This window comes from Protomyctophum parallelum (genome assembly GCF_964188405.1).
Source record: "Protomyctophum parallelum genome assembly, chromosome: 2".
NCBI lineage: Eukaryota > Metazoa > Chordata > Actinopteri > Myctophiformes > Myctophidae > Protomyctophum > Protomyctophum parallelum.
In genome coordinates, this window is record NC_139699.1 from 52,237,810 (window position 1) to 52,250,726 (window position 12,917).

At 43.1% G+C, this 12,917-nt stretch overlaps 1 protein-coding gene across 3 annotated transcripts in view; it reads left to right on the plus strand.

Annotated features, from left to right (window-relative positions):
* tln2a (talin 2a) overlaps positions 1–12,917 on the plus strand; it is a 182,932-nt gene that overhangs the window by 40,217 nt on the left and 129,798 nt on the right. For all 3 annotated transcript variants that reach the window (XM_083759576.1, XM_083759577.1, XM_083759578.1), the window contains exon 2: positions 11,062–11,109. The gene's annotated coding sequence lies outside the window, so the exon portion shown is untranslated. The remainder of the gene's footprint in view (positions 1–11,061; positions 11,110–12,917) is intronic.

A 12,917-nucleotide genomic window follows, 5' to 3' on the forward strand; every position in this document is an offset into this window, starting at 1 on the left:
AAGAGGTGAGACAGGCAGGCAGGGTCGTGTTACATTTCAGGGTTCATTGTGTGTGTGTGTGTGTGTGTGTGTGTCTGGGTGTGTGTGTACTCAAATTACTATAGTTGTATGGGATAATGTCCCCACAGGTTTAGCTGCATTTTAGAAATGAACATTCTTTTTTTTAGTTACATTTATTTTTAGAGTTGATTTTTCAAGTAAAAGATTCATTGTCTCCACTCTCCACCAGGCCGAAGGCATGGAGGGAGAGTATGTTTTGCACTCCGTCCGTGTGTCCGTGTGTGTGTCCGTCCGTCCTTCCTTCCGTCCGTTATCAGCTAATCTCCGGCACCGTTGGCCCGATCCATGCCAAACTTTGCACACACACTCCCTGGATAACAATGACGAACCTCTGCCCCAAATATTCCTCAACGGCCTGTTATAGCGCCACCATGAGGCCGATTTAGGCAAAACACATTTATGTAGATTACTCGTACACATTTTATCCATACGTCACACAATTCCATATACACTATCTCCATAGTCATGTGATCAACACGGAGCGGCGCCATTTCCCATCTTCCATCCTGATTGGCTAAGATTGGCTTCCAAAGCTCACACGATTGGTCCGTTTCGAAAGAATGCCACAAATCACAAACACAGTGTGCAATTTCCGTTAAATTATACACGCACGGCCCAGGCCGTAGCGTAACGGTCTGGGCACCGGACTGGTAATCCAGTCGCAGTGTGCCGCGGGTTCGACTCCCGGACCCGACACGGCCTTTACTGCATGTCATCCCCCCATCTCTCTCCCGTTTCCTGTCAGCCTACTGTCTGTCCCTTCAAAAATCAATAAAAGGCGTAAGCCGCAAAAAAATATCTTTAAAAAAAAAAAAATTATACACGCACATTTCCACTTGGCCGAGGACGACATGCCACAATTTTATTCCCCAAATCAGCCTCACGGCGCCACTATGAGGCCGATTTCTGTAAAACACATTGCTTATGTTAGTCGCACAGATTTCATCCAAATCTCACGCAAATCGGTCCACATCATCTCTGTAGTCATGTGATCAAGACAAGTCTGTTGGATTTATCAGATTCTACACTGATTGGCTTACACACTATCTCTATAGTCATGTGTTCAAGACGGATCTGTCCGATATATCATTTTCCATTCTAATTGGCTAACATTGGCTTTCAACGTTTGCAGGATTGGCCCGTTTTGAACAAAAAGCCTCAAATCATCCAATTGCCATCCAAGGCAAGAATAAATGGCACCCTTTTCACATTGGCCTATTATAGCGCCACCAGGAGGCCACAACCTGACCTGCCCTGGTGGAGACCTGTGCCGATTGGCACTTTATCAAGTTAGACTTTAGGTTTAGATTAGGGTTGGCGTTATGCTGCTGCGACACTTTGTGAACTTATTAACCCTGACCATATTGTTGGTGCGTGACACTGGCCCAAAGGTAGTGTAACTATGGCTTCATGGTTTTGTGTTAAAATGCCAAAGAAAGAAGTAAAGTTGCATAACATAATGGCCAATATTGATATGTTGGTCTGGCCCATACATGCGCAACTGGCGGCCCGGGGGCCACATGCAGCCCCCACCTTCACTTAATGCAGCCCTCAGGTTAATATCAGAATATTGATATTATTTATTTTAGACCCACTGAATTACTTAAGTCTAAATTAGTAGCTTAATGACTAGTATTAACATTTTATTGTCTTTGTTATGTATTTGCATTGAGTTCATAAAGTTAACATGCCGGGTAACTATAATTAATGGCATTTGAAAGGCATTTGGAATTAAATAAATCTTTTAAATGTTCAGGATTACAATTCATTTTTTCTATTTTTGCTACGACAGCAATGCAATGTGGCCCTTTGGAGTGAGTGTGGAAATACAGTGGCCCTCTCCATCGTCAAAGTTGCCCACCCCTGGTCTGGCCCATATCAGTTGGCTATTTCAAACAACACTGTAGTAGCAGGCAGCCATGGTCCTTCAGTGCCAACTAAATTCGGCTGTGAACTATTTGCTGAGTCGGTGGACATTCTGCATTTCCAAAGCTCTGGGAACTTTATAAATATAGTGTAGGTGCAACATTCCGGACTGTCTCCAAATTGCATTTAGGAGCACAGCATTGGACTGCAAGCCATCCCATAATAACCCCTCGCTCTAATAGTCCTTAATCAAACACGATGCATTGATACTACAACAGGCTCTGTCTGCACGGTCGCCATGCTGATGGCTGGAAACCTTTTATGTCCCAGGGTACGGGTAAATTGCTGATCACCGATCGAGTCATTTTTGGCCGATCCGGCCGATCGGTGGTCTGTTATCGGAGCATCTCTATTCAGTATTCATAAAACCCCCACACCCCCACACTTTAACATGATTTTAAAACGATAGCCGATCCACAACCTCACAACGCGTCACATATTGGTTGTAATGTAGAGCAAATATTTGTGCTACTTTTGTGAGACACTGTAGTATGATGACGTTGGGCATTCATTTACAAAAACACAAAGTTGTAATATGGTTGTAACAAGGTTTTCACTTGACGGTGACTAGTATATAATGGTCAGGCCTCAGGCTCAGGCCTTAAAACACAAATAAATGAAATTAAAGAGGGACAGAGGGACATGATGCATTTCAACAACTGCTCTTCAAAAACAAGTCACTAATGGACAGAAAACCTGCCATTTAAATAGCCACAGCTCTTGATTCCTGGAAACAGGGTGAAATTGGAGGAACAATGACTACTGGAAAATAAGTTTAAACACTATTCAGCCTGATATAGCGCCACCATAATGCTGATTTGAACATTTTTAAGTGGCATTTCTTCCTTGGCTTAGTGGGAATTTGCGTGCATAATTTCACCGAAATCGCACGCTGTGTGTGTTCATGATTTGAAGCATTTTCAAACGGACCAATCCTGCAAACTTTGGAAGGCAATCTTAGCCAATTGGGATGGAATATGGAAAATTGGACAGATCCGTGTTGATCACATGATTATAGAGATAGTGTGTACATACATACTGCGTGATGTATGGATTTAATCTGTACGAGTAATACCAGTAAGACGCCCTGAGGGCGTGAAGCGACCTCGCCCTATAAAGGGCAAGTTTGCGTGCACGCATCTGCCTGGGTGACGGCAGACTGCTGGGCGAGCGCTGGTGCTTTGGCATAAGGGGTTCTGTACTGGTCATATATGGAGTGTGTCGAGTGTACAGGGTTTGATGAGGTCAGATCAACATATGGAATGTCTGAACAGGTCAGCTCCATATGGAGATCTAAGGGTGGCAGCGGGGGCAGTGTCTTGAGTGTACAGGGTTTGCTGAGGGCCCAGGTACGACTGGGCCTTAATTTTCGGGCCAGTTGAGAACTCCAATTTTCGCCACTTGCCAGGCGTGGCTGCACTAATAACTTTGGGGCAGGCCTGCCGAGTTTGACTGGAGAGGTATCGGTCAAAAGAGACATGAGGGGAGACATCGAAGAGGAAGGACGGGTGGACACTTAGATCTCCATATATGAAGATCTAAATTCTAAGGGTTTGCAGATATGCAGATCTAGGTGATGACCCAGTCTTCTCTATGTATGGCTAAGGGTTTAATGATGTCAGTATCAGGATCTTCATATATGGAGACGGAAACTTGTCAAATCAAAGCAAAATATCAGGGGTCCAGCAACTTTGCAGCAGAGACAGACCCAGTAATTGTGTGGTGTCTTGTGCTACTCTCTCATGGGTCAGTGCCACCATGCAGATATGCAATTAGCTAAATGGGTCCATGCGATGCAGGCTCAGTAAATACAGGGGAAGGGGGTCCTCTGTGTGTGGTCAGGGACTCATTACTCCCTCACTGGGGAGTCAGGCCACCTGCCTACAACTGCACTCATCACGCCTAGATTATTGAGCCTTTCTGGTGGTGACTGCAATGATCAGCCAGTGAAGACATGATGTCTTTCCCTTTAAAATAAGTTTCATTCTGACCAGCTCTTGTAGGCAAAGGCTCAACTTAGATACTGTAGCATTTTATGTAGACATTATGTACAGTAGACCTGCTGTTGTAGGCAAAGACTCAACTTATCTAACTTTTTATGTAGACATGGTACTCTATAGCAGGGGTTCTCAACTGTTACATTCCCTTAGGTCTAGGGGTTATCAACTGTTACATTCCCTTAGGTCTAGGGGTTATCAAAGGATGCAACAAAGTTTATTCACCACCCTTTAACAAGGTTATATATCAATAGAAGAATACAATGCAATCAATAATTACAAGGGTATAAATATATCTATGTTACCAAATGGTCAGCTATGGCCCTGCATGCGACTGATACATAACCGAATTACCATAATCACCCGATTATGTAACATCAACCCATGGGTCGCGACCCCCCGAGAGGTCGAGACATGGCAAAAGCATTTCCGGGGGTCCCCAGCCAAAAACGCTGAGAATCCCTGCTCTACAGTCTACTCTGTATTATTACTACTGTATACGCATTATACGCATAGTTTCATTATAGATATTCCACTGTTACTGTAGGTTCTTAGCTCACGTATGATTCTTGATGACTATTTTTATGTATTTGATGTATTACCATGTTTTGTTCTTGCTTACTGTAAATCGCTCTGGATTAAGAGCGTCTGCTAAATGCCTAAATTGTAGGCCAATTGTGTGCGTTTTGCACTGCCAAACACTGACTTTCACCAACAGGTGATCAGGAACACTGTGTGTGTGTGTGTGTGTGTGTGTGTGTGTGTGTGTGTGTGTGTGTGTGTGTGTGTGTGTGTGTGTGTGTGTGTGTGTGTGTGTGTGTGTGTGTGTGTGTGTGTGTGTGTGTGTGTGTGTGTGTGTGTGTGTGTGTGTGTGTGTGATGAACAGAGCTGGTGATGTGCGCGCTACTTTATTAAAACTTACTGTCAAGGTGTTTCCATAGCACCTCATTGTCTGACTGCTCCCCACATGAAATAGTTGATAGATTGAACAATGAAGTCTCCTGCAGCATATTGTGTGCTATGCTCTCTGAGATCACCAGCAGTGATATGCCACTGAACTCCACCTCTGGAAACCCTGGTGGCCGAGATTAGGTTCCCACCACAGCAAACTACTGGGAATTGAAGCAGGAATGTACTTGATGCAAAGAACAATGCATTTGCTCAGGAGGTAGAGCTGCCGCATGGGAGTTTGTGTCGAAGAAGTGCCCTTGAGCAAGACACTGAACCCCTCACAAACTGCTTCCGATGTGCGTGCAAATAAATGGACCAATTCTATTTCATTTGTACACTCTGAGATAGATAAGCAAATTTCACAGGAATTTTCTGTGTAACTTGTGGGTTCCACCGTTTCAGTATAGTTTAGATCAGTGATCCTTAACCTTTTTGAATTTCCTAGACTCTCAGTTTGATGGTTGGCTTTTGGCCACAGACCTCCATAAAAAACTTTTCTCTGGGATGAGATCTCAATCTTCAGTGTAAAACCCAGTGTTAATTCACTTCTATTTGGTTCCATTTGTATAGTCTTCAGTGTTGCAGATTAATTGTGATGTTGAGAAATGGCAATTATAGTATAATTCTTCTTGCAAACTGTAAAGTATTCTTCTTGCTAACTGATTGTGTTCTGATCACCTCCTTGGTTGAATTTTGGCACTGCTAGGATTCTTTTTTTTGTTGTTGCCAAAAGCAATTAATTAGCCTCCAGCTCGGAGTACAGGATTACAGGAATGCAGAAGTCTCTTCCATTGAAGCACAGATAAGGTTTCTCTTTGTTTGTCACATTCATTCAATGCTCACAATATATTTTCCTTCAGGCATATAGGCCTCTCAGAATTAAGCCACCTTCATTATCAAGACACACAATGTCTGTTCTTTCCAGGGATTCGGTTTTGTGGCAGTGGCCTAGACCTCATTCTGCGTGGGTTTAGTGCAAATGAAAACAATATTAGCTAGCACCTCAATGTCCCCTAATTATCATGATTATTCAAATGCACTGTAACAGAACATGTTTTTTCCAACTTGATAGCTGTTTAAAACCGTACAGTAAATGCTTTTCTTTTCCTCATTAACCATTTAATCCCTATTTTCATACTTTTTTGCTGCAAAATAGCTACTGCACAAGCTCACAAGTGTCACATCACGCCTCAAGTTAACTATTAAAAAAAGTGGAGAATGGAGATACTTCTATGTCTTACTTACAGGTTAGAGTTAGTTTTTTTTTTCCAGAAGTGATTTAGGTTGACACTGTTTACCAGCTTTAAGCCTAATGCTCCATCGTGTGTGATGGTGTCGCACGCTGGGAACCATCTCCTCAGAACTTTGTCATGTGTTTACATAACGAAAGAACGATCTCGCCAGAACATGATTTACTATTCTGTCCATATCGGGTCGCAACTCGAACAGGGCTGAGTCGGCTAAGCGAACTTTGCAATGTTCGACATGGCAACTCGCACACTTTAGCGCGTTCAGTGGTGTCTCTTGTGGCTCAAGTTCGCTTGAGACGGCGCCCCTCCATCACGGTCTAAAACTTGTATTTACTCAAACACGAAGGCAATTCAGCACTCACAGCACAGAGCAGATTGTAGCTGTTAGCAGAGGAGATGTGGCTGCAGATTGTAGCTGTTAGCCGCTAAGCTATGCAGAGGTACAGTCTGCTGAATAAGCAGCACATCAGCTACAGAGCACAGATCACTTACAGCAATTAGCGGCCGCTGGCTGGTGTCAGCTTTCGTCAGAATGCATTTTATTTGGCTAACACAACCATACAATATGACAAGATAATACATAATGATGGGTAATAATAAATAAAGTAATCATTCTGGATTTTTTTTTTTAACATATGTTTATTGATTTTCTTTACAAAGAAGTATTTTCAAAACAATTTACATATATTTCCCCCCCCCCCCCACATCCCCATGGCAGCACAAATACAAACACAATCTTATCACGAAATGTTTTGACAACAATAAATAAAGAACAAAAATAAATAAATAATAATGACAAAAATAAAAATAAAACACATTACATACAGTTAAACAAACAATGTCCGTCACAGTTCCCTAAACCCACCCCACAGCTGACTACACCAATTAACCGTCTTCCTGCCATTGCCGAAGCCCTTCGGCAATCAAAGCCTCAATTTGATAATACACCTTGCTGCCATTGCCGTAGCCCTTCGGCAATTATACTTTTATAGTGCATATGATCGATCGAGCCATAATGCTACTCACGTTAGCCGGTTAGCTAGCAATGTTGTTAGCACTGCACTGGATCGTTCAGATTAGATCGCGGTCGCCATAAGAATCCATTCTATCCGTTTCTTTCAATCGCCTGTATCTCCTATTCCTTGTCCCAGATGGCATTTTTGGTCAAACCAGCGTTTCTTTGACGGCACAGAGCCGACGTTGTGCAGTGCTATATGTACCGGCATTGATTCGATTATGTAAACAAAGGTTGTCTTGGCAACGTAAAGCTGGCAGGGATAAGCTCACTTCCGGTTGAGGCAAAATGTGGCTTTTCAAAATAAGAGCTCAAATTAAAAAAATGCTGGCATGAATTAGGTCCTAATTTCTCAATAAATGGCAGCAGTAAAAGGGTTAACCACTATACATCCAAAGCCTCTTCAATAATCATTCTGGATTTAATTAAGTAAAAAAAAAAAGAGAATGAATTTCTACCTTGAAGTACAGGCAGGTCTGATACATCTCTTAACAGTTTCCGTGCCGGGAATGGATTACTCCAGGTTAATGTCGCTGCCGTATCGGACATACCCGCCTTTTGTTTTATGTGTTTAATCCGCCGTAATGTAATGAATCAAAAGAAAATCCGTCTTCGTCGCGGAGTATGAGACTGGATGCCTTCGCTGTGATGACAAAACCGGAAATCGTCACATGCTGTGGGCTGCTAGGGCTTCTGGGAAATTGAGGCCAATGGAAATGCATTGAGTGCAACGCCTCATTGAAACCAATCTTGTGTGCGTCTTCCGGGTGCACCAAGATGGTGGATGCTACACACAGATCATAACAAACCACGGGAGCTTTTTTTGATGGATTTTCGCGGATTAAAAGCCCAAATAATTCAGCGTATGCTCTAAAGGTAATACAACAATCTCGGCAGTGAAGGGGGGTTGATTAAAATGCGGGTTAATCGTAAAAAACAGTCAAACTGTTAAGGCAGGTATAATATCTTTAGCAGCGGTGTGAAATCAGAAGTCGCATACATCAAAGTCACCCGTCTATTTCACTTGTTTACATTGTACAAGTAACATTTTGAGCAGCTTCTCTGGGTTCTTACAGTTCTATTGAATTAGTTTGTTACAGTATTTGCTTCATAATGAACCTGCTTCCTTGGATATAGCAAAGAGGCTACCGTTGGTTTGTTCTTGAGACATTGATCGCTGTGTTCATTGTTTGTGTGTTACAGTAAAATCCTCCGTGTTTTATTTTTGTAACTTGGATTGTACAAATAAATAGCAAATGATAGGCTATATTATCAATTTATTATACAGCACTTTTCAAAAACAAGATTACAAATTGCTTCACAGTAAACTGTGCGAATATGCAAATATGCAATGCAGTCAAGAAATAAGAACATAAAAGAGACGTCTATTTATCAAAGCATGAAATAAATGTAAATTGGCAATCTATGAATTCAAGTTCACTCTAATGCTGCACTCACAGAAAGTCGCTTTGGACCCGTAATCCTCAGTGCTAATCTACCCATTTGTGACTCAAGAGGATGCAAATGTAACCAAATGTACCTGTATCTGCTCGTATCTGTGCACTCTCTTGAGTTAAATGAACACGGGGAGTTGTTTTACGGTGTGCCAGTAAGTCCCTCAGTTATGGTAGGGATTCGGTTATGTGTGAGAGCTGGCTGGAGAGTCTTGCGGTCCAGTGCTTTTCCCTGCTGAGGTGGTTCCACCTTGAGAGGGTGTCTGTCTGGCTTGTCCCCCATCAGTCACTATGCTGTCACTGTCTGTGGCAGTGCTGTGGTGTGGGGGCTGCAGCCCAGACAGCCCCCCCCCCCCATCCACCCCACCCCCCTCACGCACACACAGTCTCTCACACACACACACACACACACACACACACACACACACACACACACACACACACACACACACACACACACACACACACACACACAGACACACACACACACACACAGAGAGTGAAATGTAGAGGTTTCATGTTGGTAAAACAAATGGTACACCATATATGGTTACATATGCCATGGAGTAGCTGATGCTTTTATCCAGAGCCAACTTCCAGTGAGTTTTAATAACCGGTAACAAGGGTTATAAATTACATAACATAACATAATGTTACGAAAATAGTATTGTGATCCTATACTAAATGTTTGTACGAAGGAACTCCTGAGACTTGGGAGAAGAAAGAGAGATCAGAGCTACAGTACTGTAGTGCCATGTCCACATAACAGTGGCGATAATCCCATCACAGGTTTATAGATGACAAAGACAAATGTGGGTGAAATTCTTCACCCACAGAAAGTCATATGAGCATGTCATTTTAGATTTTAGCTACTATATATATATATATATAAAACACATTGGTTGGCTATATAAAAAAGCAGATATACATGCTCATAACACATTACAGATGTACTATTTTTGGTGTGCGTACAACTATAAAGCATAAGTCCTCCTGAGGTACTGCTTGTTCTGGCTGTCCATACAGTATACAGTATTTCTTATTTATTTTTTATTTTTTATCCCACGATTTTGTAACCCATTTTTCACCCCTGTGTCAATTATCTAATGTGATCCTGGGCTCTACACACCCTCCGCCAACCTGGGGAGAACAACAGACTTTAACTCATGCTTCCTTCATGCATGAGTGTCCACTGTCCAAGTTGCTCCACTGACAAGGGGAGAGTTTCCCTGGTTGGACGTAGCGCGTGGAAGGAACACGTTATTCCAACCAGTTCCTTTCCCCTCGATCAGGCGCCCCGGCTGGCCAGGGGGAGGCAGTTTAGAGACCAGGATTACTGCATGTTTTTTTGTGAGGATACCTACCCTATAGGGGACACGTACAGTATTATATATTAATGTTTAAATAACCATTGCGTATTGTGCTGCTGCAGATATTCTACTGCTCTTGCTGAACACCTGCAGACTGGGTTCCAGCATCACTGAAAGGCAATGTAGGCCACGATACTGCCTCCCACCTGTTCCAAAGCATTTAATTGCTGGAAGGTTTCACTGCAAAGCCTTAGTGCACTGATTCTCAACGTGGTGTCCGGGGACCACAATCGGTCCAAAATGAAGCACAGCGTTAGTTTATACAGGGACATGTTTGTCATGCATGCCTAAGCTGTAATCAGCTGTCAGTCAGCTGGTTGTATCAATCAGCCTAGCTAGCTTCCTATTCCCATCCTCCCATCTCAGCTGATCATTGTCACACAGTAGTGTGAGTCCAGTCAGAATTCACGCTCAAACATAGCGGAACCTTTAAACATCAGAACCTTTTGATCAGGGAGGGGGCTGGTGGACCAAATATATCCAAGCTCACAACTGGTCGTGAGGTGTTGTGAACTTGTAGATTGGCTGTTTTCGTGAGACACTGTTGTACGATTAAGTATAAAATAGTGCACTGCTTAATTTAATTGTTTAAGACAGGACTGCATTCCACACTGAAATAGCTCTCTCCAAGTCGACCATTGCGTTTGACAATTTCTTCTCATGTACAAGACAAGACGTAATTTACATTCATCCACTTAACCGACAGTAATGGTGTCCTCCTGACTCCTGACATAAGCTTCTAATTATTCTGCTGTGTTGCAATTGCACATTTTGCCTTGGAGTGTATCTTAATTTTCAAGCACTCCCTATTAATAGTCTGACATATGGCTATATCCCACTAGAAATATATGCCGCTAAAAATACACGGTAATGAGTGTTTTGCCTCGGACTGGGAGCTCCATGGAATAATAATAACGCTCGAGTTTTCGCCAGTCAAGTAGGATACGGTCGCTTGTTTGTAATTGCAATTATATTGTCATGTGTATAAGCGAAACCTGTGTGCATGTGTCATGAATGTCCCTTCTCTTTTGTTTTCAGTTGTGAACGTCAGCAGACATCCGAGGTTGCATTTCCCTCAGCAATAAGGTAAGCTGAAGCTCACTACGAGGCAGTGTATTTCAGTGTATTTCAATGCATGGACCACATTCCTAAAGAAAAAAAAGTGTTATTCATAATATTATAATATTTGTATTTCGTACTTGCAGCCCAGTGTACTTTCCCCTTTATTTAACCCATTTTGGACTGGGGTCGATTAAAAAAAAGTATAACATAATGCTTAAAACACCAAATGGGGTTCCCGCCCAAAGTTTTCTTCATCAATCAGGATTTGTATTTGTTGCCTCCCATGTACATATACATGTCAGATAAATGAGAGTAAACATTCAGAATCAGCTTTATTGTCACATCACAGCAAGTAAAAAAGTGAGTGAAATTAGTTTTTGTGCATAGTTTCCATCGTGTCATTTTTCCATGAAAAATACAAATAATGGATAGAAGAGAGAGTGTGTGGGGGGGGGGGGGGGGGGTTGTCGTATCTGGACTCGATAATTCTGTACTATAGCATGCTATAATCAACTACATTCTGTGCTAAGTTGATTGTCTAGTCTGTCTGTCTGCAAGTTTAAAGGCAATCACGCATAGTCAAGTACCTTGGCTGGTCAGGTGTGATAGGAAGTTAGCATACTATTGTTTCAACGAAGAGGCCACTCTGTATGCATTTCTATGCCACTGTTGATATGTTAAAGTTTAAAACCCCTCCCAGAAACTCCTCTGTTTGATGGAAAACTGCATATATATGTCTGTAAATACAATGTTAAGTTGGGCTTGTGGGGGCAACCTGACCGTACGGTCAGGTGTGCTCTAGGGCTCCGCGGCTCAACTCAAGGGCCGCGGGAAGCCCTCTGTCTTTGTCTGACTTACTGCAATAAATACAACCCATCTACACTTCAGCTCATCTCTCTGCCTGCGTGTTTTTCCCTCCGATCGTCTGAGGTTTTTGATGCTGAAATACTCTTCGTCCTTTGTCTATTTTTAGTCCAGTTTAGTGAGTGTATAGTTAGAAATTACACGTCATTAATGGAGCCTGAACACACATTTCCATGGGGTGGTTAATTCCATGCCAGGTAAAAACGAACCGTGGACCAGTGGACAATTTTGGACAATTTGGCGTTGAGTTTTGATTTTTTTCGGCGGACGGCGAAACAAAGGGATCGGCGACGAAGCGAAGGGAGCGGCCCTCCAGACACGCCATGCAGCAGCGGGAGGAAGCGCCTCTACAGCGCAACGACGGGCGACCTGCGGATCTCCACATCTCGGCGGGGAGCGGCGGAGTTCCCATGCGGGGAAGGCGACACTACAAGCGGCGGGCGGATGCGTCTCTTCACGGCAGGCAAGCAGCGGCCAGGAGGGAGGCGTTCTACAGGTCTTCACCGAGAGAGTCTTCACCAAGGGGGGTCTCCGACAATGCGGCGACCGAGAGCTTTCATCACGGCGTGCGGCGACAGGACGGCACGGCGCGATTCATCTCATCAGCGATCGAGAGCGGCGACCACGTTTTTCATTCTTCATTCTTCAAACAGCAGATCTGCAAGCTCACGTGTTGCGTTTCGATCGACCCGTAGCTACACAGAGTTCAAATTTTTCTTTCCAGTCATTATGTGATATTTCATATTCATAGTGTCTGGAAGGGGGGAGTGTGACTATGTGTTGGATGGGACAAGGAAGAACAATGGACACACACGTGAGTGGCAGTGCGCGGAAAAAACATTTCAGGTTTTCTTCATAACATGATGCAGTTCTCAGTTTGACCACAAAAGGTACGTCACAAGTCACATGTTTAGAGGGGAGAAATTATATTTGAGAAGGATTTAAAATACAGTATGAATAAGTTCTGT